A 26,839-nucleotide genomic window follows, 5' to 3' on the forward strand; every position below is an offset into this window, starting at 1 on the left:
ATGTCTAAAAGCTGTTTATAATTCGATTCATACTTAACACATTCATCTTTCTGCAACTTTTTTTTGAAGATTTTATTTATTAATTTGACAGAGAGAGAGACAGCGAGAGAGGGAGCACAAGCAGGGGGAGGGGGAGAGGGAGAAGCAGGCTTCCCGCGGAGCAGGGAGCCCCATGCAGGGGCTCGATCCCGGGACCCTGGGATCATGACCTGAGCCGAAGGCAGATGCTTAACGACTGAGCCACCCAGGCACCCTACAACTTTTTACTTAACATTTTGTTATGTATTTTGAGATATATTTATGGTGATATATTTTGAGATATATTTATGGTGATAAAATTAGTTTTGATCCATTCGCTTTCGTTATTATGTGGTGTTTTAGGACTAGGTCACAAATTACTTATTCTCCTGGAGATAGATATTTACATTGAAAGGTGTCCTGTGGGTATAAGATTCCTTCTTCTGGAAACCACCTTTCTCTCCATGTCACTGTTACAAGCAAAGCAGTAAGCAGCCTATGTGTAGATTTCCCTTATACATGTCTGGGGCCGCTTCTGTAGGTATGACACTGGAGAATGGGGTTGCTGGGCCACAGAGATGCACATCTCACACTTCAGATGTTGCCCCATTGCTCCTCTAAGATTGTACCGTAGTACACTCCCACCAATAGGATTAGAGTTCCAGTTGCTTCACACCCATGTCCACACTTGGAATTGTTAGATTTTAATTGTTGCCAACAGGACCAATTTGAAATGCTCTCTCCTTTTAGTTTATATTTATTTGAATATTAGAGGTTGAACGTATGTTTATGGGCTGCTCCATTTTCCTTTTTATGCCTTTTTACATCCTTTGCCTGTTTTTCATTCCTTGGTTATTTGTCTTTCTGGTTGATTTGTTGGAATTACTGTATGTATTCTGCTACTGGATCTTTGTTTATATGCATTGTAAATATCTTCTCGTCTGTGTTCTGTCTACTCTTATAATTTATTATGTTAAAGCATATATACACACAGATTCTCTTTGTCTTAAATGCATAAGACAGAAACATCTTAATAGGCCCACTATCCAATACAGAATCCTTAGCTCAGCGCATCTTAGGGAGAGCATGTATTAGGGTCTAAGGTGTATGTAACCCACAGCCAAGTCTGAGGTCTGCTTTACTTTTTTCATATGCTGGCTCTAGAGAAGTCCTCTGGGAGTGTTTACATGGATCTAATACTCCCATTTGGTTGTAAGCATCTATATAACATATTTTTGGCACCTACTGTAATGATGGGTATAGTTGTTCATTGAGTACTGTTCTTTTGGGCAGGATCTGTGAGTGGTTCATCCCTGTATATTCCACGTTGCCTAGAAGTGTAGCAAGTGTTCAAGGAAGATTGCTGTTAAAGGAGCCTGGAAAACTTTCTCTCCCAGGCTCTGTCTTGCCCAATTTGTTTTCCCTCGAGTGCTTGCTGTGGGCATAGGAATAGGTGCTCACAACTCATTGGATTTGTTTATTGTGATCTTACGGTTTTTCGTAAATAATTGATAATGTGTTTTTTTCTTTGCTTTGCTTTTAAGTTAACTCTAGTGGTTGCATAAGTTGCATTGTCTTTATTACAGATAGAGAACAGTAAAGGAAGATCTTTTTATCCACCTGTTTAAAAATGAAAGTTATTGTTAATATTTCTACATGTCAGTAAAGGTAGTAAGAATCAGGGGTGTTCCCTGGTGGTCATGATTTGTAAATAATGTCCCACTAAAGGAAAACATTGGATTAGATTGGTTTTATATTCTACTTCACATAAAATATTTGGAAAGTCTTTAAGTTTTCAAATTAACTACTTTTAAAAGTTTCAAAATGTTTAAAAATGCTTTAGTGTAATTTTAGGAATCAAGACATTAGTGCAAATTTATTATACAAAATTTAGAAGTGAGATCCTAGGCTTTTGTGTGTATAATATAAAATCACTTTCAAATGATTTACTCTGAATCAAAAAAGTATTTTATATGTTGTTGTACCCACCCATCCATCCATCGTGCCGTATACTCGGATATGGCTGTTCACAGACACCTATGAGGTTATGTTACTTGTGCCTCAGTGACTTGTTAATAAAATGTGAGCAGAAATGAAGTGTGTCACTGCAAGGCAGAAGCCTTTAAGAGCCAATGGGCTGTTTGCTTCACTTCTCCACCCATGCCCTCCCCACTGGTCACTGGTGATGTTCCAAGTGGTAGAAGTTCTCGCTCCGGGGTCTAGGAGTGCAGAAATGTGGACCAGAGTCCCCAGGGGACATGCGGTGGCCACAGGGTATGAGTGAGAAAATTGTCACATGCTACTGACGTTGGCGGGTTGGTTAGGACCATAGTTTCCCTATGTAATCCTAATGAGTGCCTTCACTATGTTATATTTTAATTCTGTTTTTTTGACAGTGTAGCTTAGTGATGTAGAAGTTAAAACAAATGCAATCATTAACATTCCATGTGGTTATTGTTAAGTGGTTGCTCTTGGTCTGAGAGTTGCACTGTAAAAAGGTCATATTTATTTTCTTGTCACAACTGTGTATGTTTACGAGTGCTTTCCTGACAGACATGTACTTCCCTCCTAACTGCCGTGGCAAGGCCTGAGAAAGACTGGCATGTATTGAAAGATCTCACTATTTGATGTGATTTTTCCGGGGTAATAGAATAGCAGTAGAGTGTGCCGTCTTGGGTCACACCTTGTCCATTTCGTGTTCTCTCTCAGCACTGATAAAACGGAAGGCCAGGATATCCATATTACTTTAAGACTCCCTTGTTTTCTTAAAAATTTCATGAGCTTATTTTGACTTAACAGGCAAGGGCTTTCAATATCAAAGTATAACATACAACCCGTCCCCATATCTTCTGATAAAGACCTTCCCTAATCAAAAAAAGTGCCCTTTAATGTTTCAAAACTGTGTATTTCATATGCAACTAGCGTTTCAATTGTAACTTCAGTTTCTTTTGCACGTTGGGAGTATTGCAACTATAATTGCCTTTTTTCTCATTGTCATTTCTGTGTTTAGTTCAAAGCTGCATTAAATGGTCTTCACTGACAACTTTAACAATAAATTTTATTTATAAATTTCACTTACATTGGTATGTTATAAATTGTACAGGAGATAAAAATTTGACTGTCATTAGTTGACCAAAGTGATATGCATCTTGGGTTTCTAATTTGAATAAATATTTGATAGGTCACTGTTGTGTACTTAAGTCAATTTAAAGAATTGCCACAGGCCACTTTTTTATTTTGTGTCCTTCCACTAGATGGTGCTCATTCCTTTTGGAAATCTGAGACTTCTTCAAGGAACTTGTCAGTTATGCCACTCAGACCAAAGCAATATGAAAAACTCGTGAAATTTCCTTATGTCACATAAAGAGCCACAGAACTTCGTGGCAGAGGTATTTATGAATGATAATATATTATATTTCCAAGGAATCAGTGATTTTATTATATAGCCCATTTGTATAAAAAGTACTTAAATACATATTTGTACTTGTATTAAGTGAAGGGGATATGATGGCAAAAAACAGGCATGGGGGTCTTCAGCCACACACTTCTTGAAATCTATACTCAAATAATACTTAAATGAGTGTAAAGTTATGACCGAGATATAATCAGGTTTTTGGTTCTTAGAGCATAATAATGGGGGTGGGTGGGGAGTGTTCGCTTACATTCTGGGGTTGGCTCATTTAAGAAGTGACTACTCAGCTGACTCAATGAGATATGAAGGTTATTTAAGAAAATCAGGTAAGCATAGGTTGAGGCAGAAATTTCCCAGTAAGTGTCAGTGTTGGGGGTTGTCTATACACCCCAGTCATTGTAGTGGTCATTGCAGTGGTTGGATCCAGTGGGCCTTTTCGGTTTGGACACTTGTGTTCTTCAGTTCTTATTTCCCCAATAATTTTCTTCCTTCTGTTCTCTCTGGAAATTCTTTTGGTGCATATTGATCTTTCTGGTTTAGTAGGCTTTTTTTTTCTTCTTCTGATTTTGCTTTCTGAGAGATTGCCTCAACTTTTACTTTCATCTATTTACTTTTTAAAGAATTTGCTGTCATAATTTAAATTTAAAAATTTTTTTTGTGGGGGGCGGTGGGGCTGGAGTGTGTCTGTTCCTTTTTCATAGCATCCTCGTCTTATTTCATGGATACAATCTCAAGTGTTTTTAAGAATAATTAAACCAAACGAAGAAATCCCTTATTTATTGATTCCTTACTATGGTGCCATGTGCTTTTCAAAGTTCTAAATACCTTGTTTAGTTCTTCCGGCAGCCCTAAGTGATGTGTACTAATCTTCATCCCCATCGTAAAGATGAGAAGAATAAGGTATGGCTTTGACTAAAGTTACATGGCTAGTTACGTTGGTGGACCTGGCCTTGCACCCCCGTGGTCTGCCTCAGGTTGTTTCTGTGCTTTTAACATGAAGCTCTTCTGCTCCTTGATGGATTCTCAGTACTGTGGCTTTGCTTTTATTTTACATTTTCTTTCATTCACAATGCTCATTTACTCTGGGACTTTTTTTCTGTTTGCTTGGTGTTTATCCTATTGAAGGCTTTTGTCAGATGTCTGTTAACTCTGGTCATCTGCCTGTATCTAACAGTGAGGTGTTAAAAGGCTGATTGGAAGCTCTTTGTGGCTGGACAGGGCTTGGTGATGGGTGGCCTTCTCCTTAGAACAGTGGTTTTCAAATGCAGGGTGGGGTTGCAGGGGGTTGAGGGGGACAAGGGGTGATTTTGCAATGCTTGGAGACGTCAGGGACACTGTTACACATCCTGTAATGCACAGGGCAGCCCCCCATAACGACAGATTATCCAGCCTAAAATGTCAGTAGTGCCAAGATTGAGGAACCCAGCTTTTGAGTGAAGGGGTGAAAAAACAGTTACTGTTGGTCATGGGAGGAGAGGTTGCCAAGGGCAGAGCACAGAGGCCTTCTTTCCTGTGGCTTCTTGGGATCTGCTGCCTGGGGGCGAAGGGAGAAGGGCCCCTCTCACTGTTTAGATGTTCAGCACCTTCCTGCCTGGCATCTCTGAGCCCTGAGCACCACAGTGTTCTCCCGGCCAAATCGCCTCTTTCCTACACAGGCTCCCAGTTTGTTCTAATTCTTTTTTCTAGAAATTCATTCTAGAGATTACTCTTTTGATTGTCTCATTTCCATGTTTTTAATTTTTTTTTAAATGATCTTAATGCATCTTAGGATGGAGAAAAGATTCATATCTGTTATTGATCACTAAACTTCTGAAGCCTGTTTTTTAGTGGTATTATTGTAATTCATCAGCTGCTTATACTATCATTTATTTAATCATTTCTTATAGTTAGAATTTTTCCTTCTCAATTCTTTGAGGTTACTTTGAGATACAGTTGACAGAGCCCAGTAGGATAAATGCTTGAGTCTTTGTTTTAACTTGCTAATTATCAGAATACCCTTTTGGCACTCTACCATTCTCCAAAGTTAGTAATCTTTTCCCTTTTTTTTTAGTATCATCATGAACTCAGGGATTTTGATATGCTTGATGTGTCAACCCATTGCAGTCATTCTTTTTGATGCAAATTACCTGGGCCTGTGGAGCCCCATCAAGTAGGTTCTTGTGTTTGCTACAACTCTGGGGGCTTGGATCCCTTCCTTGGCTTTTTGGACTGACAGTCCTTTCTACCGATTCCCAACAGTGAGCCTCAGAAACTCCTTTCTCCTGCTCTTTCCAACTTCTAGCCTAATGTGCTATCTTTTACTTCTAGTGAGTACCAGGAAGGTAATCAAGGAGCTTATTTTATTTTCCATGTATTCTTTCCCCCTTCTCCTAATTTTTGGTACTTGTATTCAAGCTACATTTCCAGATCTGTATTTTACTTTCAGCCCCATCATGTGGCCTTTAGTTAAGTATATTGCTTGGCAACCATCAGTCCTTGTCGAGAACAGCTCTTATCCAGAAACTTCTATATCTGTTTCAGAAATTCATTCTCTAGTAGCTTTCTCATGGATAAGGCTCATGAGAACAGAATGTTTCTCAGTGTCGATTCTCCCGTTGGCTCTTCCATATACTCAGTGTGCGCTGTTAATCATACACGCTCACATACTGTTATTTCATGGTAGCCTTTAAATCCGCGCCCCCCCCCCCATACCCTTTGATGGCCATCTCAGCTGTTCTCCCACCCACAACTCTCCTTCCTAGGGGTAAACCGTTATTCTGCCTTTAAACTCTATGACTAGTTCGTGCACGAACTATTCATAGAGTTTAAAGTTTAAACAGAACCATGCAGTGTGTGTGTGTTTGTCCATGTCTGTCCTCGTTTACTCAAATTGTGTTTACATGATTCACTTAGGTTGTGATTAGTTCATTCAGTTTTGTTGCCCCAGGGTCCTTCATCCTGTAAGTATATCACGGTTCATCTATTCAATTGTCCATGCACATTTTGACTGTTACTGATTTTTGACTGTTGTGGATAATGCCGCTGCCACATAGATTGCTTTATGGGTCTTTGGTTTATATGTGGACATTGTTTCCTTTGGGTGTCAACTAAGGAATGGAACTGTTGGGACATAGGATTTTCACTGAACTATTTGTATACGTATTTTTTTTTTTTTAAAGATTATTTATTTGACAGACAGACACACAGAGCACAAGCAGGGGGAGCAGTAGAGTGAGAGGGAGAAGCAGGCTCCCCTCTGAGCAGGGAACCCAATGTGGGACTTGATCCCAGGATCCTTGGATCATGACCTGAGCTGAAGGCAGATGCTTAATGACTGAGCCACCCAGGTGCCCCTGTATCCTATTTCTATGTAGCATATATTGGTGCTACATGATAGGGTGTCGTTCCAAGTATTTGCTCAGTTTATATCCCCACCAGTAGCATTGACAGTCACTCTTCCACACGCTTAGTAGCCCACAGCATAGTAGGAATTTTTGTTTTCTTTTTCCACTCCCTTTGGTGGATTGTGGTGCTGTTTTCTTGTGTTTTAAATGTGGATTCCAGGATGAGTAATACGATTGAGCACTTTTTCATATGTTTATTGGCCATTTGGGTATTCTTTTAACGGAGTGCTTGTCTAAGTGTTCTGCTCAGTTTTCTTTTAGGTTGTCCCCTTCTAATTGATTTGTAGGAATTTCTTATAGCTATTTTGTAGTGCTTGATTGTGGATCAAGGACTTGGTTGGTGATATGTATTACAGATTCTTCTACCCCTCTGTGACTTTTCTTCTAAATGAGGTCTTGATGAACAGAAGTTCCTGGTTGTAACATAGTATAGTTTATTAATCTTTTCGTTTACGAGTAGTGCTTTTTGTGTCCTCATTTAGAAAAACTCTGTGTACTTCAAAATCCTGAAGATATTTTTCTGTATTAACTTTTGCAAGCCTTACTATTTCACACTTCACATATAGATATACAGTCTACCTTTAATTGATTTGAGTATGTGGTGTGAGGTAGGAACCCATTTAAGGAAAGGTCATCCTTCCCCACAGCTCTGCAGTACTAACTTCCTCATTCATCTTGTGTCCATGGACTCTCTCCTCTCTTCTGTTGTTGTGTCCTTAAGTCAGTACCACTCTGTCTTAGTTACAGAAAAATCTGTTTGGGTTTGATTGTTATTGCATTAGATTCATAGCTCAATTTGGGTAGAATGGCTATTGGATATCTTTACTATACCGAGTCTTAAAATTCACTCAAAGGTGTACCTTTTCATTTATTTAAGTTTTACATTTCTCTCTTTGATATTTTATAATTTTCTTTAATATAACCTGCATATCTTTCATTAGAGTTTTTCCCTAGGAATTAAAAATTCTATTTTTTAAATTGCTCTTGCTTCATAGAACTGCATTATATTGATGCAGTCTGGTGTCTGTGTACCCTGCAATTTGCTAAATTCTATTAGAAATTTGATTTAGTTTTTCTGTAGGTTTTCTTGTTTGTAAATAATGGCAGGTTTTTTTTTTCATCATAATCCTTATACTATCATCTATGTATCTGTTATTTATTTGTGCCCCTTTGTTCTGTGTAGGACCTTGAGTGCATTGTTGAATGGGCATTATAATTAATAATGGGTCTCTTTCCCCGTGAATTTGCTTTCATTGCTACTTAATTTGAATTTTATTTCTTCATTCTATCATTTATTTCCCTTACTGTAACTTTTCATGTCTTTGCTTCTCAGTGTTGCTTCTAGTTTCATCTTCATTACTAACAAAAATTTCTAGTATGTTCCAACTCCCTCTATATTATCCTTTAATCATCTCATTTCTGAGCCTTTTCCAATTCTGATCATGCTATTTTTAAATGGCTTCCAATATTTTCTTTATTTCCATTAACTCATTTAAAAATGTTAGGTTACAGTTTTCATCTGCTTTCTGGTCATGTCTTTCTGGTGCATCTTCTTTGTGTTTCTGTATGTTACTCATTCTTTTTTTCTACTGTCTCTCCACGTTTGAATGAAATGAGTCTTTACCTTCAGGGAGAATAAGAGGAGGTCGCCGCTGTCTAAGGGCTGGTAATGTGTGAGGTTAACTTATAGATTTTTGCTTCCTGTTGCTTCCTTATCTGTTACCGTGAAATATTTTTTTAAAAAAATGGCCCTCTCGGTATAGGTGTAATTTTATTATTGTATAAGATTTGCCCTTTCTGCTTCCCTCCTGTATTGAATCTGAACCTTGTCTTTCATACCTCTAGTGTTCCTGCCCTGCTCACGTTGGCTCTACCTGCAGCAAGTTTCTCTGTCTAGTGTCACTCTCATTTTGGAAGGGCGCTTCCCCCACCGTCTTGCCTCCCCTTGGCTTATATTTATTTTAAAAAAATGCAAAACTTTTATTTCCTCTCAACTAAGCCTAATGATATTCAGACAGTTCATAATGTGGGAAATCATAATGCTCATAGGACTACTGAAAACATTAAAGTGGTGAATCCATATGAAGTGCCTACAACACCATTTGGCTGTAGTAAGCACTCAATGTTTGTTGGTGTTGTAATTAGTAGTAGTAGTAATTAGAAAATGCCAAATCTTAAAAAAAAAAAAAAAAAAAGTGTGCGGGGCGCCTGGGTGGCTCAGTCGGTTAAGCGTCTGCCTTTGGCTCAGGTCATGATCCCGGGGTCCTGGCATTGAGCCCCACGTTGGGCTCCCTGCTCAGTGGGGAGCCTGCTTCTCCCTCTCCCTCTGCCCCTCCCCCTACTCGTGCTCTCTCTCTCTCAAATAAATAAAATCTTAAAAAAAAAAAAAGAAAATGCCATATTCATGCATTCAACAAAATAACTAGTTGAATAAAGTATTAAATTTGGTAGCGATTAAAAGAAAAATGTAGAGAATGAGTCTAATTTATTGCTAGTTTAACTCAGTTTTTGGCCAAACATGTATAATTAGATATATGAGGAGCAATCAGGAGTATAATTGGTATAATTTATATAATTCAGAAAGGCCTTTTTTGAAATGTTATTAATGTTTTATTAGATTTATTTTCCTTCATTGGAACTTGATGGAAAGTATTTATTTCATCTTAGCTGGAAAAGCAACTTTCTGCCACGTCTCATTGGTAAATATTTGTTAGACCCACATAATCTGAGTTCGTATAATAGAATCTTGATACCTCAACAGTAGCTGCTTTGGCAGAAGTAGAAATATAATATGTGTTACATCTAGGGCAGAGCAAGGGTCTAGAATGAAGTGAGATTTGTGCATATGCTGTATAGAGCTTTTTTAACCTTCCTATATAAAGCAGAGTGGGAGAGGATTGAATAATGTCTAGCTTTTTTTTTTTTAATTTTTACATTTTTTCCTACAGTTCCAACCATATCTATTTCTAAATCACAAATTTTACCTAGTGGTATATTTATTTCGACTATATTAGAAAAATATCCGTGGTATGTTGAGGTTCTGGCTTACATTTTGGTGAAATATATTCTCGAAATTCACAGGACAGGTTGATTTGGTGGCTTGCAACTGCATGAAACTGCACTGCCAAAGTCTGTGACATCATCCTCTCCACAGGCCAGTGAAAGTGCATTTCATCATCTTCGTTCTGGCAGTTTGTGCGATTTGCAGAGACGTTAGCACATGCTCTCTTGTGCTGCTGGGATGGTGATGACTGAGGCTTTGGCAAAATTACTGATTGCAACCAGGGAAGGACTCTAAGGGTCGAGGGGGTGGTGGAGCCACCTAGATGGAAGGCTGTTTAGTTCTGGAATAACTGCATGAGACAGAGAGGCTGGCCACCCTCCCTTTATTCTCAGTCCCACAAACCTCCTTCTGGAACATGACATGCACAAGAAATGAGACAAACCAGAAAGGAAAGACAATACAAAACTTTGGAAAGTCGGCAATATAGAGTGATTATAGAGGGAACGAACTATAGGCACGCAATGCAAGTGTATGAGATCATAATCCAGATTTGTACAGATTATGTGCGTCCAGAACCAATAATTTGTTTATCTGAGGATTCCGTAAAATACCTCACCTGCCAAATTTAAAATGTGGTATGCTTAAAAAGTTCAGTCCCAAGCATACTCTTAGTAATATACCTATTGAAAAGCTTCAGTATATACGTAGAGGAGCCCCAGCTAAATGATAGTTTCTGTGTCTAGTGAGATACGTACCTTTTTAAAATCTCTGGCCTTGTGGAGCACCTGGGTGTCTCAGCCCATTAAGGGGCTGCCTTTGGCTCAGGTCATGATCTCGGGGCCCTGGGATCGAGCCCCACGTTGGACTCCCTGCTCAGTGGGGAGTCTGCCTCTCCCTCTCCCTCTGCCCCTTCCCACCACTCATGTGCTCTCTCTGTCTTTGCGTGCGCTCTCTCTCTCAAATAAATGAATAAAGTAAGTAAATAAATAAATAAATAAAATCTTTAAAAAAAATTTAAAAATCTCTGGCCTTCCTTGAAATGCCAGTGACCTTACAGTTCGGCCTCCGTCACCTATTGGCACTAAGTCTGCCAACCAGATTTTTTCTTCAGTTATTAAGCCACAAAACCATAAGGAGAATAGATTTTCCCACAGCATAGGATTCTGAGCCTAAACGTTAAAAAGGAAGAAAAGGTTGAGGTAAGCTATACAAAGCTTTTCCTTACTTTACTGCTTTTGGATTTCATGAACTTCATTTATTTCCCTTTCCTTTTGTTCACATCTGTTTCTTTTTTGGAGAAAACCGGTTAAAAAGCAAGTTAAAACAACTATAATTAATTGTAGTTAGGTGCTTAATGTCAGTCTATCTAGTGTATTATAAACGTCAAGGAAGTAGTGTATTTGTCTTCTCTCCCCTCTGTATCTTTGCTGATGGGGCACATTACTAGATGCCAAGTAAACTCTCATTAACTTAGATTTTTATATATATATCATGATAGTCTCAGAATTTTTGTAACTTAATTTATCTTTTGGAATCATGGTGGAATGCTGAAGTTGTTTAAATCCATGCCGAATGATCAGGTTTTTATTACGTAACTATTCTATGTAATGATGTTAGAGAACACCTTTCTAAACCTATTATCTGACTCAGAAACTGAAAGGGAGGAAATGAATAAAGGGCTAAAGGATACTATTGCCAAGATGAGCTGCGTTTGGAGATTACTAGAAACGAAGAGGCAGATTTAGGTGGAAAGTGGAACTTCTGAAAATGTCACTGTTGAAATAAAAACCTTAGTAGCTTTAATGCTTAAATTGCAAATTAGACATAGCTCAGGAGAATTAGTGAAGTTTAAAATATATCTAGGGGCGCCTGGGTGGCTCAGTTGATTAAGCATCTGACTTGCTTTCAGCTCAGGTCATGATCTCAGGGTCCTGGGATCCAGCCCCACGCTCAGCTGGGACTCTGCTTGAGGATGCTCTTTCCCTCTGCCCCTCTTTCTCTCTCTCTCACTTGCTCTCTCTCTTAATAAATACATCTTTTTAAAAAAATAAACACTTGTTTAAAATGTCTAAAGAAAGTAGCAAGAAAGCGGAGAAATACATATCTATTAGTATATATTTCACTATATATTTCTATAATATTAAAGAGTGATAGAGAATGCAAAAGAATGACTAAGAGGTATGCAGGCTAGATTGAGAAAGGCCAATGTATGCTCAACTGGAGAACCAAAAGTCAATGAGGGAGGAAAAAGGAGAGGTAACATCTGAGAGACAGTAGCTACAAGCTTTCTCGAAATGCGGGAAAACTGTGACCTCACAGATTCAGGAAGTACAACATATCCAAAAATAAATACCAAATTTTTAATATGAAAAATATGTTTATATATATTAAATGAAAAAAATATATATCTGTATGTGTAGATGCACTGTTACAAGACCACAGAGCCCTAGTGGGAAGGAGTAGATCTTAAAAGTATCCAGAGAACATCAAAAACTAAAGATGTAATGTATGGTGATTAACATAACAATAAAAAAATTAAAAAAAAAAAAACAGAGCCAAAAAAAAAAAGTATCCAGAGAGAAAGGACAAAGAATGGCAATTTGAATGTGAGCAAACTTCTCAAAAACAAAAATATAAGTGCAAAGGTAGTAAAGTAAATCTTCAAAGAAGTGCTGTAGAAAAAGTACTGTCAATCTCGGCATATCTAGGCAAAACTATTTTTAAGAACCAAGGTGAAATAAAAAATGAATATAACTGAAACCAGAAGAGTTGGACAACAGGAGGCTTGCACTAAAGGAACTTCTAAAGGGTGAATTGAAGGGGAAAAAAAATCCCAAATGGATGACCTGGGATCAGAAAAGTCCTGATGATCAAATAAAAATAATATCATGTATGAAGCTGATGTGTGTGTAAACTAATTTTGGAAAAGTCAGATTTGGTTACCTCAGATAAAAGCAGAGCTAGGATATTGTGAGTGCCACATTTGGACACAATACCCATTGAGTTGGAGGTAAGTGATAGGATTTCAGGTTCTTAAAGTCCATGTAGTGTTGGGAGGGGGTTCTAAGGTAGTGTTTAGCTTTCTTTCTTTTTTTTTTTTTTTTAAAGATTTTATTGATTTGACAGAGAGAAAGAGAGATAGCGAGAGTAGGAACACAAGCAGGGGGCGTGGGAGAGGGAGAAGCAGGCTTCCCGCAGAGCAGGGAGCCCGATGCGGGGCTCAATCCCAGGACCCTGGGATCATGACCTGAGCCGAAGGCAGACGCTTAATGACTGAGCCACGCAGGCGCCCCTAGTGTTTAGCTTCCTTAAGTTAAATATGCGTGGAGAAATTCAGGGTGACCCTTTATATAATAGAGTTGGTAAGTTTCAAACCATTGGTAGAGGGAAGGAAAAAAAGAAAAAAAGCCACTAAAGATGAGGTGGTCAACATAAAAGCGAAGGCAAAAAAAAAGTCATATAAACAGAAACAAAGTTAGATGTAAAAGTAAAATCCCAATGTAGCAATAGATAGAAAAGTGACTAAACTCTTGAGTTTAAAAAAAAAAAAAAGATACTGTTCAAAAAAAACCAAAATTGTGATATATACTATTTATAAGAAACATACCTAGTATATAATGTCACGAAAAGGATTAAAGTAAGAAGATAGAAAATGATTCCTAGGGCAAAGACCAAACCAAAGTCAAGTGAAGAGGGCTATTATAATGTCACGCACAAGTAGACTTGGAGAGAAAAAGTGTTATTGGAGATAGAGAAGGTCATTAATTTATTAAACAGAGATCATTCAACAAATTCATGATCACAGGAGGATTTCAACACATGGAACATGTATAAAAATTGATCATCTATAAATCCATAAAGTGGGTCCCAACAAATGTCAAATACTAGGTATCCCACAGACTGCATTCTCTAGCCCTTGATCAGAGTCATTTTAGGAGAGTAGAAACCCTGGTGATTCAGAGGCAATCTGATAGAGAGATTCGCTTACGTACCTGTTGGTGGGCTGAAAGAAACCAAAGAGGGGAACTTAGATTTGTTACTATGGAAATTGGCCCCCCGACTGGCAACTCTAACAGACCACAGGCAAGGGAGGCCGGCTCCAGGATCCCCACCAAAGAGCTGAGAGACTGTAGGGAAAATAAATTCACCCAGTCCCAAGTGCATTTAAGGTAGAAGTTAGAAATAGGACAAACAATATATTTTAAATTTAAAAATTCCTACACAGTTCTATAACTCATGGGCCAAACAAATCATAATGAGAGTTAAAAACTACTTAGAACTGAATGCTGATATTTCTATCAAAACTGGCAGAATGGAGTAAAACATGAGCTGTTTTTAAGGAGACACATAAAATGCCTTAAATGCTTATTTTAGGGAAGAAGAAAGGATAAAAATAATGAGCTCAGCAGTCAGCATACGTTTTTAAAAGAACAACAGAATAGTCAGTCCCCTAAAGTTGAAGGAAGGACGTTGTGAAGAGAAAAGGAAGCATCTGTGGAAAATAGGGGACTAATGAGGCCGGAAGTTGTTGTTTTTAAAAGGACTAATGAAATAGTCTTATGGCTAGATTGACTGAGGGGAGAAAGAAAAAAGTGCCAAGTAAACTATATTAGCAATGCAAAGGGGATATAGCTACAGAGTTTGCAGAAAGGAGAAAGAGAATGCTCTGAGTAACTTGAGGGCACCTAATTTGAAAACTTAGGTAAAATGTTAAAAGAGTTTCTGGAATGCCCCGATTGATAGAATTGTCAGGAAGAGGTAGGAAGTCCAAATTGGATAAAGAAACCAGGCTCAGAAGGCTTTTAATGTTGCCTTCTACCAAACCCTCAAGGAACAGGTCATTCCAGTCTTCTATAGATTCTTCCAGAAAATAGAGTGAAAGAGACTATGCTTGGAGAGGACAGAGCAAGAGCGACAATAACAAATAAAAAAGTGGATTTGTATTTCCACCTCACTCTAATGAAAATCAGTTTTCAGTAGGTGATAAATCTAAACATGTAAAGTAAAACTTCCAGAATTTTTGGAAAATGAGATGGGAGACTATTCAAAATAAAAATTTGATTATATCAAAACTAAGAACTTCAGTTCATCCAGGTATCCCATGAATAAGTGAGAAGACGAGCAATAAACTGAAAGAAGATAATCATAATACTTATAACTGACAAAGATTTAATTTCCTGAAAATATAAATAATATCTACAAAAGTAAAAAAGAAAAATTCAACAGAAAATGGGTGAAAACAGCAAACTTGTAGGGCTGGTAGACATAAAATCCCAATATAATCTAATAAACATGAGATGCGGATTAATACCACTCTAAGCTAGGTATTCTTTCAGATCCACTAGATCGACGAAAATTAAGGAATCTGTTAATACCACGTATGGGTGCACATGTGGATCAGCGCTTACATTTTGCTGGTGGGGGTGTGAATAGATACCACCATCCTAGAAAACAATTTGACATGAACTAACCAAGTTAAAAATAATCAGACTCCACGATCCAGTATTTTTTCTCATCGGAATATACCTTAAGGAGCCCCTTGCATATATGTACTTGGGAATGTTTATAAGAATGTTTATAGCAGCAGAGTTCTTAGTAGAAAAACTGGAACTAAGATGCCTGTTGACGGGAAAATTTGACATATAATTTGTGCTTTTCTTTTGCACAATGAAGTATTCATGCAGCAGTGAAAAAAGGAAACTGTGTGGGACATGCAACAAAATGAGTAATCTTTTTTTTAAATTTTATTATGTTAATTACCATACATTACATCATTAGTTTTCAATGTAGTGTTCCATGATTCATTGTTTGCATATAACACCCAGTGCTCCATGCAATACGGGCCCTCCTTAATACCCATCACCAGGCTAACCCATCCCCCCACCCCCCTCCCCTCTAGAACCCTCAGTTTGTTTCTCAGAGTCCATAGTCTCTCATGGCAAAATGGGTAGTCTTTAAAACATAATGTTGAAGGGGTGGATAAAAAGCAAGTCCCAGGAAACTACTTATAGTTCAATCGTGAAGCTCAAAAACCAGCGAAACGGAATGTGAACCTGATATTATTGAAACATTCACATAAATGGTCTAAAGTCAGATTTTTATTTTATTTTTTTATTAAGATTTTATTTATTTGAGAGAGCGAGAATGAGAGAGAGAGCACATGAGAGGGGGGAGGGTCAGAGGGAGAAGCAGACTCCCCACTGATCAGGGAGCCCGATGCGGGACTCAATCCCGGAACTCCAGGATCATGACCTGAGCTGAAGGCAGTCGCTTAACCAACTGAGCCATCCAGGCGCCCTAAAGTCAGATTTTTAATGAAAAGATTTTGTTGGTTTGCCTGGAAGATAAGCACCGTCGGGACCATGTGGGAAACTAAATTCCAAGGTATACTTTTACTTTGATCAGTCTGACCGGAGTCTGTGCTTATCACAATGATTTTTGGAGAATGTCATGCCCATGTTCCTTTGTATTTGGTGTGATGAACTGATAATGGCTGCCTTTAAAAGTTTTGAGGCCAAGTCATCCGGTCCATTTAGTGTAGAGTTGGGCTCATTTTTTATGTAATCCACTGGGGGACCATTTCTTCCAAATGCTTTTCTTTTTCTTTTTTCTTTTTTTTTAATTTATTTCACAGAGAGAGACAGCGAGAGAGGGAACACAAGCAGGGGGAGTCGGGGAGGGAGAAGCAGGCTTCCTGCCGAGCAGGGAGCCCAATGTGGGGCTCGATCCCAGGACCCCGGGATCATGACCTGAGCCGAAGGCAGACGCTTAACGACTGAGCCACCCAGGCGTCCCCTCCAAATGCTTTTCTTTCTTTCTTTCTTTGCCCCCGCCCCAGATTCTTTTATTTCTTTACCCTTCTTTGATTTTCCTCATTTATTGGGTAGAATCTTCATTTATAAATATGGGGGTCTAGTGTGACAAGTATGCATGGGATGGTAGGTGGTGGCTTCCTAGGATGAATGGGTAAGGTGTGTGGTGGGGGCAGGGGGATTTTTCTAAAACCCAGGATGCTTTGTTATCTTTGCTGAGTAACTATTTGGGGCAAATGTTGCAGTCTGCCACACTGATACAGTTCCTAAATTTCTTAAGTCTGTGTTCTGTGTTACCTTCCTACTGCTGTTAAAACAAGTTACAACAATCCTCTTGGCTTAAAAGAACACAAATTTAGGGGCACCTGGGTGGCTCAGTCAGTTAAGTGTCCAACTCTTGGTTTTGGCTCAGGTCATGATCTCAAGGTCGTGAGATTGAGCCCCACATTGGGCTCCGTGCTCATCGGGGAGTCTGCTTGAGATTCTCTCTCTCCCTCTCCCTGCTCTTGCGCATGCGCACGTGCTCTCCCCCACCCATTCTCTCTCTCTAAAATAAATTTTTTTTTTTTAAAGAAAAAAATTCTTTTACAGTCTGGAGGTGAGAAGTCTCACTGAGCTGATATTAAAGTGTTCACAGGGCTGGTTCCTTCTAGATTCCCTAGAGGAAAATCTATTGTCTCTTCCATCCTTCCAGAGGCTGTCCTTGGTTTGTGGCCTGCATCACATCATTTTTTTTTTTCTCCCCGTGCTTCTATCCTCCCATAGCAGTCCTCTAATTTTCCTGCATCTGTTACATGGACCCCTGTGATTACATTGGGACCACCTGAATAATCCAGGACAATGTTCCCATATCTCAATATCCTTAACTTAATCACATCAGCAAAGTCCCTGCACTATGCAAGGGGCAACAGAGTCCCAGGTTCTGGGATTTGGACGCAGGTGTCTTTGGGCGGGGAGGGCATTCCTCAGCTCTCACACCCACCATTCCCTGGCGCATCTTCTATAGCCTCTGCAGCTGGGGACTATGACCAATGTTCCTTTGGAACCAGAGATGTTAGTGGGAAGTTGAAGGATCCACAGGTAAGCCAAGAGTTTTGGGTTGTGCTCTTCCTTACTCTGCCCTCCCGAACCCTGCCAGTTTTGCAATGGAAGCCTCCCTAACGTGGAAGTCATTGCCAGGTGACAGCTTGCCTTCTCTGTCCTCATGTGTTAGGAGCCTCTAGTTGTAATACTCCATTTAATTCCAAGCAATCCCACCAAGTAAAGTCTAAGGGTGAATAGTTATCAAACCATGTGAAGAGGTACTAGTTCATTTTGTCTCTTGGTAAATATCCTTAAAATACTCTTCCCGAGGACTCTGAGACCCCAGAGTATTCCAGGTTTCCCCAACCCCTCTACCTACTCTCTTGTAGGCTCCTCTCTACCTATCCTTTTTTTAAAGTTATTTAATTTTTTTTTTTTAAGTAATCTCTACACCCAGCGTGGGGCTCGAACTCACAACCCCAAGATCAAGAGTCGTGTGCTCTTCCAACTGAGCCAACCAGGCGCCCCTCTACCCATCCTTTTATTGTTGGAGGTCCCCTGGCCTTACGCTCAGCCACTTCTCAAACTGTGCACAGTACCTCCTCCTGGGGTGATTTCATTCACTTCAATTCACTGTGGCTGTCATTTCTATTCCCCGACTCTTCAAATCTTTATTCAGTTTTAACATGTACTCCTGTGATTCTAAAGACTTACTAGAGTGAAAAGTTGGGACAGTAATCTTAGAAAATTGAGGTTTCATTTTATTTTATTAGAAATAAATTGCAAATATTTTAGCTTATACTTTAGAAGCCTAGGATGTTTGACTTTGAGATAGTAGGAAATTTTGTTTTTGGAACAAGATTAAAATAGTTAATTTTGGTCTGAGTTTCCTCTGCCCACCTAGGGACCCTCTTCCTATAAGCAAAGTCATTATATAAGTTTTTGTTTCTTACTGACCAAGAGATTATTTATTATGATCTGATTATTCATGTCTGCAGAATCTCCTATATAACAGCAGCACTGTTTTTCTATTAAAAAGAGAAATTCACCGTGAAAAATGTTTTTCATAGAAAGACCAACATTTTCAGTAACTCTGCCAGGAATAGGAGGGGAAAGGTTAGTTGTGTTTTATATAAAACTTAGGGAAGTAAAGAATGCCATTTTTGAGATATGCCACAATTAAAATTAGATTTGCAACAATTGCAGATATGATTAAAGTGCATTAAAATGTCCCAGCTGTGATGGTAGGAGTAGAAGCAAATAACTCTTCATGTTATTATAGAAAGCAGAAAAGTAGAATCGCACTTTAAAGCATAAAAATATGTAAAAGTAAAAACTATATAATTGAAAAACTTCTATAAATGTGTGAAGGAAAGAACAGTTTTGAAATGGTGCAATAAATACAAGATGATAATAGCAGTCCTGGGCTGATGCCAGAGGCACTCAGTCTGAGACACTATTATAAATTGCTTTAGGTTTAAATGTACTAACAGTTGTCGCAGTCAAGCCACGTGAAAGGCAGGGAAGGCAGAACTTTGAAAAAAAACACGACCAGTGAAACATGAAGGCATTGAGCAAAGTTGAGTTTCTTGAAATGCTAAAACCTGTTGTGTGTCTCTGTTGAAGTTAACTCTTTAGAAGTCTACTAGTCTTTTTCTTACAGCTGCCTGTCATCACCTTTTCTTTTTTAAAGATTTTATTTATTTATTTGAGAGAGACAGAGATAGAGCACAGGGAGGAGAGGGAGAAGCAGGCTCCCCGCTGAGCAGGGAGCCTGACACGGGGCTCGATCCCAAGACCCTGGGATCATGACCCGAGCCGAAGGCAGACCCTTAACCGACTGAGCCACCCAGGCGCCCCTTGTCATCACCTTTTATTTATTTATTTATTTATTTATTTATTTATTTATTTATTTATTTATTTATTTATTTTGAAGGATTTTATTTATTTATTTAAATGACAGGGAGAGACACAGCGAGCGAGGAAACACAAGCAGGGGGAGTGGGAGAGAGAGAAGCGGGCTTCCGCAGAGCAGGGAGCCCGATGCAGGACTCGATCCCAGGACCCTGGGACCATGACCTGAGCCAAAGGCAGACGCTTAACGACTGAGCCACCCACGCGCCCCTGTCATCACCTTTTATAGTAAGGCATCCCCTGGTTCTGAGAGTAACAGTAACACAAACCTAGACCTGTGGTTTGAGGTAAAATGCTGGACTAAGGAAAGTGTCCAGAAGGTCAAGAGTATGTCCTGTTCTCATGCGAGAGTCACGGAATTCACTGTGAGGGCCCCAAAGAAATGTTAGATTTCCCTTCATTTACTACATGCGCTCAGAATCTGTATAGAGTGGTGGTTCTCAGAGTGTGTCTGTGGACCCCTGAGGTCCCTGAGACTGTTTCAGGTGTCTGCAAGACCAGAACTACTTTCATAATAATATTATATTTGTTTTTTTTTCCTTTGGTTTGACGTGTGCACTGATGGAGAAAAGCCACAGTGGGTAGAGAGAAGTGCTTGTGTGCTCACGCACAAGGCTCTGGTACCAGATGGTACTAGTTTACTAGGTCATCATGTTCTTCCCCAGCAGGCGCTCCAGTAATAAGCAGATGCCAGTATTTTTTTTTTTTAAGATTTTATTTATTTATTCGAGAGAGAGAATGAAAGAGAGCACAGAGCGGGGAGGGTCAGGGGGAGAAGCAGACTCCCCGCTGAGCAGGGAGCCCTATGCGGGACTCGATCCCGGGACTCCAGGATCATGACCTGAGCCGAAGGCAGTCGCTTAACCAACTGAGCCACCCAGGTGCGAGACAGATGCCAGTATTAATTAAGAATGTGCTTGACGATCAAGCAGTAAAAATCATTAATTGCATTAAAACTCTAACCATTGAGTACACTGTCTTTTTTACTCTCAAAACTTTTTAATGTAGAAGAAATGAGACCATTCAGAAAGCACTTCGCTGCTCATCACAGTTCTGCCTGAGGAAAAAGCCATTATAGGATTGATTGCATGATTGGAAAAGTAAACTAGCTACCTTTATTCTTAGGTGACCTTTTTGACTTAAAAGAATGACTGGCACAGAAACTATGTTTATCCGGGTGGGAAGACATTTGCTCAGATGAGCAAAGTGAGCCAGTCCCTTCAAAGACAACCACCAACCTTATTGTTGCCAGTGATAAAATTCAAGCTTTGAAGCAATTAGAATTTTGGAAAACTTCTATCTGCCACTGTAGGGTTGCCAGCTTCCCCATACTTAAAGTCTTGTTTGGATGAGATCCGTGGCGATATTAACAAATGTGACTTTGTTGTTGTTGTTGCACCACGGAGTTTGTAAACTCATTTAAGAACTATTTTCTAATGACCAATGCATGATTTTGCAATGCAAGATCCTACATGGGTGAAAGGGCCATGTACAGTGCAAGAGAGACCAGTGATGGTAAGATAACAGAGGATGAAAGGCTCATTGATAAGGCTTCAGAGCTCACATTGCAACTTGCCTCTAAAAAAAACTTACCACCTGTAGAGTGTTGATGTAGTGGCAACAAATATTTACAGTTAGCTAAAAAGACTATTAAAATATGACTCCCTCTTCCAAGTACAAGTCTGTGGGAAGCCTGATTTTCTTCATTTACTTTCTTCATTTAACCAAAGCAACATATCCCAACAGATTGAGTGCAGAAGCACATAGGAAAATTCAGCTGTTTTCTTTTCAGCCAGAATCGAAAGACATTTACAGATTTGTAAAACAATACAACTCTTCTTTCTAAAATTCTTATTCTGGAAAGTAGATTTTGTATAAGACATGTTATTTTAACACAGTAATTTATTTATTTATGTATTTATAGATTATTTCTTAGGGAGAGAGTGAGAGCGAGTGGGGGGATGGGCAGAGGGAGAGAGAGAATCCTGAAGCAGACTCCCTGCTGAGCATGGAGCGCGGTGCGGGGCTGGATCTCAGGACCCTGAGATCATGACCTGAGCTGAAATCAAGAGTCCACTGCTTAACCGACTGAACCACCCAGGCGCCCCTTAACGTAATATTTTAAATGAATTGACAAATCCTGGTTTTAATTTCAGTGCTACAAATGTCAGTACGTATAACCCCCATTAAGAACTCCTTGAGATCCTTAGTGAATTTTAGGGGGATGAAGGGGCTCTGAGAACTTCCAACTCAGGTTTCAGACTCTTCTGTCATATCTAAGTTGGATCTCATCGTTTACCTTCCTGAGCACGAGTGGGGAGTAGTGGAGTCGGGGGTCACAGGGCGTTGTACTGTGTTCTTTCGTCCCCTCATCCTCCTGCACCCCCAGCGCTCACACGCACCTTGGGAGATGGACTGGTTTACTTGGAGATGCAGCTCTTCCAGTGTGGTGGGGCTGGGAGAAACAAAAGGGAAAAGGGACAATAGCTTTTAATTCTCCACATTGTTACCTCTCAGGTCAACGCTTACTGGCATCCTTACCTCTTTGTGTTAAATGCACAAATGTTGCATGTCTCCTGGGTGCGCAGTTGGCGTGGCCCGACACTTTCGACAGTGCCGTTGGCTGGATTATAATCAGGGCAGCCTAAGCCCAGCTATGTTCAGTGGGGTCCACTGAATCATGACACTCAACCATTATTTGTAGGCCAAGGAAGAAAGAGAGTGTCCCCTACTGCTCCCTTTCTTTATTCTGTCCTTCTGCTCATGTCGCTCTCTCCCCCTGATTAGATAGACCCGAAGGGCAAATTGCTGGTCTGCTGCCTGAGCTGGAGAACATCTTTTCAGTTGTCTGATCTGTGCTCCCATTCTCTAGGAAGGATTCTTTTAGAGACTTAACCCTCATTATTCTACTCTTCACTAGGCTATAGACTCCCTACTCCCAATTTCTCTTTTTCTATCTTGATAAGACAGTTTTTCTTCCTTTTCACACATACATACATATACTATATACACACACACAGGGGAGTGGCGGATGGGATGATAGGGAGGGATGGTTGATGGTTACATTTCACTGAGCTCTAAACAGGTATATTTCCAGTTGTTGGGAGTTTTCTTTAGAGTGTGGGACTTAACACATTTTTTTTTTTTTCCAGTTTAGGCATAGTCATCAGTTTGAGGGAGGGAAGAAAGAAACAGTCATACTGTTCCCTTAAACTGTGATTCCAGAATGTTACTGGCTGGCTAGAATTACAAGGTTCATATATCCACTTTATCAGTGATTAGGGCTTCTATTTTATGTGAGGTATTGGGCTCCGAGGAAGAGATATAGTGGTCAACTCTAGGGACGTTGTCCCTAGTGTGTGAATTTCATTCCCTAGTGGAGACAGTTAAAAGCAGATAAAGATGATAAATCTACAAATATGAGGTCTGATAAGAGTGACAAAAGAATAGGGAGCTATCAGAATTAACAGTGGGGGAGTACTAACTTTGATTGGATAGGGCTGTTAGGGAATACTTCTTTGTGTAAGTGACATTTGAGTTGAGACCCAAAGATGAATATATGCGCCCCTAGAACTCAGGCACATTGCAGGCACATTGCAAGCAGAGAGAATGCCTTAATGTCAGAGAGACCCTGTAGGCTTGAGGAACTAACATTAGGTCCCTGTGGTTGGAACTTGGGGAAGAGTAGCTTGAGATGGAACCCTGTAGGGGCTAGGTCCCCATGCAGGACCCTAGAGCTATCTTGAATTTCAAAGTGCATTTACAAGCATATCCAGTCTTGAGTGCAATGGCAAGCTGTTGAAGGATTTGAATAAAGAGTTGACAACCATTTATGATTGCTGGGTATTTCCACCGTGAGTGAAACCTGGTGCCTGGCCAACACCCATTTTCCGTATGGTCACATTGAAATGCACTCCACATGCCCTAACCAGATCCTAGCTCATCTCAGAATTATGGGTCTCCTGATGAACTTCAACAGAGTTTAGGGTTGTGGACAAAAGATCCTTAAATTCCTATAGGGAGATGAAGGCTGACAACATTTGAAGTAATTCTAATGGTTATTCTTTTTTTTAAGAATCCTTCTGTCTAGCTCTTATGTACTTTTTCTTGTGTGAGGATTTCATTCTTCCTTCTCCTAAAGAACTTTCTCCTTTGGGAAGAGGGCAACCGGGAGTGTTTGGTTGCTTGAAGACAGGTCTTTTTTGCACATATTAATAAATGCATAGACCTAGACTGTTCATCACAGACCACATTCTGCCTTGAAATTTCATTGCGATGTTCTTAGCTTGATCTTGCACTCTCCGCAGCATTTGCCACTTGCTGTTGTCAAAATCAATTTCTGCCTTTTTTGTGTCCATCCAGTCTTTCTTAATCCCTCAGCCACTCACTGCCTTCATTCAGGTCCTTTTCAGGTCTGTCTTTTACTTTGACTGTTTTTGAAGAAATGTCAAGGGTACGGGGTTCATTTTGTTCACTGTCCCTCAGAAAGGCATGTGCTCTACTTGAGCATAGATGGTACCAATTCTGTTTTGATTTTTATCTATAGGCATTGATTGTGTCCTATATGTGCAATGGGATATAGTTAAGGGGTAACTCATATCCCCTCTTCCTAGGAATATCAGCGGAGGGACTTAGGGAGAGTCAAGACACATACTGCCATTCATTGCGTATTCTCTAGAGAGAGCGTGAAGCTCTTTTAATGTGACTCTGTGGAGTTCTCACAATAATGCCATGTGGTAGGTACTATTATTATCCTATTCCAAATATGAGGAAATGAAAGTTTATGAAATTTTCTTAATCCCTTTGGTTTGTAACACAACACAATCGACTGGGTAGCTTATAAACAATAGAAATGTGTTTCCCACAGTTTTGGAGGCTGGCAAGTCCAAGATCAGGGTGCCCCAGATTTGGTGTCTGGTGACAGCCTGCTTCCTGGTTCATAGATGGCCATCTTTTTGCTGTGTCTTCACATGGTGGAAGGGAGGAGGGAGCCCTTTGGGGTCTTTTTTATAAGGGCACTAACCTCATTCAAGAGGGCTCTGCTCTCATGACCTAATCATCTCCCAGGGGACTCGCCTTCTAATACCATCACATTGGGCTGATAATATATGAATTTTGGGGGGAATATAAACATTTAATCCATCACAGAAGTTAAGAATATAGGGTTGGTTTTTTTTTTTTTTTCCAAGGCAAATCTGTCTTAATTGGGCATATGCTCTGCTTGAGAATAGTTAAATCCCTTAACTGGGATTTAAACTCAGATACATTTAAGTTAAAGTCTCTTAATAAATTACACTGCTGCTTCATTTTTAGAAGCTGTGAGAATGTTGTAAATTATTTGTGCTTATTTTTCTTTGTCCTTGTCCTTTCCCATGTGGGTAGCGGTAAAATCCCTCAAACATAATAGACCTGTTTGCTTTTGGGGGTGAGGTGGGACAGCAAGGAAAACAGCAGTCGGAAAGAGTGTGTTCTATTTCACAGTAGCTTGGGGATGGAGGCGGTAGTGGTGGCTAATGGAGCTGGAGTTCATTGGATCTGCTTCAAAAAAATGAAGGGAAAGCCTGAGGAATGTCGTAAGTAACCTGCACTGAGCAGTGAAAAGTCCTTCGGAATTTCTTACTATTAGAGCAACATCCTCTTAACTGGTTTCCTCTTTCTAGATTCCTACCCCACACCACTCCCGAGTGAAGCACAAATTCAGCCTTGTGTTTCATCCTCAGACTTTTCCTTCAGTGGTGGTAGGAGGGGGGGTGGGCGGGGGAAGAGGGATAAATTCTGAGCTTCTTGGCATGAATCATCCATCTGTATTTGGAAACCTAAAACAATGGTTTTAATTTTTCTGTGGATCATAGACCCTTTTGAGTGTTTTGGTGAACGCTTTGGATTATTTTCCTAGAAAAATATATGCAAACAATTTATATACAGTTGCCAGGAGGGCCTGATCTGCTGAGAGCCATCCATGCCTCCTAGGCATAGACCCAGGATATGCAACTTGCCCCTTTTTAAGACTGTTCATTTCATCTTTTGTTACAAGAAGACTTTCCTTTACAACTCCAGTTACAGTGCTTGTTTCTTAAAATGTAAACTACAGACAGTTGATTACTACTTACATACTGAAACCTGTCCAAGTTACATGATATCAAAGCAACCTCTTTGCCATTTGTGGTAACATCCACCATCACCCTGATAAAACTGTAACAGCTCCCATTTCTTCAGTGATTATTGAATTCAGGTTGTTGTTGTTGGGTTTGTTGTTTTGTCTTTTCCAAGGCAAAATCTGATCCTTATACAATGAGGGGAGTGAAAGATGTATGTACGGATACTAGGTTATTTCAAATGGGACAGTTTAGGTACTTCTGGGTTGGATAATTCAGGTTTTTCTTGAATTACAAAAATGTTACAAAGAAACACTTAATGCCCTGGCTACTTTCAGAATATCGTTCTAGGAATTAAAGTAATATGATCTGTGGAAAAAGTTCTGAGACATGATTGCAAATAGAATCCCTGCATATTCAACCAAAATCAAAAGGTTGATGGTTTGTTGGTTTTGATCATTTAACTTAGGCCTAAAAAGTGTTGCTGGTGCTTATAACCCACTTTATGGCCATGTCCCTTATTATTAGTTCATCTCTGTAGAGATGTTGCAAACACTGTGGCCTGAATTGCAGTCAGAGTACCAGTTTCCTATGTAAAGGCTTTTCTCCCCCTTTTGGTTGTGTCACTTGAGCAAAGTTACAGCCTCAAAGTTTTGTTTTTTAACTGTGCTTGTGAGTGGGTCTAAAGACAAGCATTATAAGGATCTCTGCTTTAACCCTGGAAAAGTTATTCCAAACCAGAGGAACTATTATTTTCAACTTTAAAAAAGATGTATCAAGATCAGGTGGAAACACAGACCAAAATGGATCTCACAAGCCAAATGCACGTAACTCAAGGAGGCTCAGATGTAAAGGTACCTAGAATCTCCTCCTGCAGGTAAAAAGTGATTTTCCCCCCTTTTATAATAATAGTGTGCAAGGACACTAGATGCTGTCTTTTTAGAAGCCAGCATTAATTTACATTTAAATAATCAACCCAGCCTCCTACTTCCTACAATAAGTCCCTAGAAATTCTAGGTACGTAATTGCAGACATTCTTTTAAATGCATAACTAAGCTTGTAGGAAAGTAAGGGAAATCCACTTGTTTGAGAAACAAAAAGTAAAGTAAATACTCTACTGGGAACTGCTTAAGCTTATGATGCTGCTGTGTTGGAGAGGTTGCCCAGAGATTGCGGGG

General features: G+C 39.6%; 1 protein-coding gene across 1 annotated transcript in view; it reads left to right on the forward strand.

Moving 5' to 3' along the window:
• Positions 1 to 26,839, forward strand: part of MPP7 (MAGUK p55 scaffold protein 7) — a 287,565-nt gene that overhangs the window by 126,612 nt on the left and 134,114 nt on the right. The window lies entirely within an intron of this gene.

The sequence above is a fragment of the Eumetopias jubatus genome, unplaced genomic scaffold, assembly GCF_037043125.1.
Source record: "Eumetopias jubatus isolate StellerSeaLion01/CBP00866 unplaced genomic scaffold, mEumJub1_p1.0 scaffold_8, whole genome shotgun sequence".
Classification (NCBI taxonomy): Eukaryota; Metazoa; Chordata; class Mammalia; order Carnivora; family Otariidae; genus Eumetopias; species Eumetopias jubatus.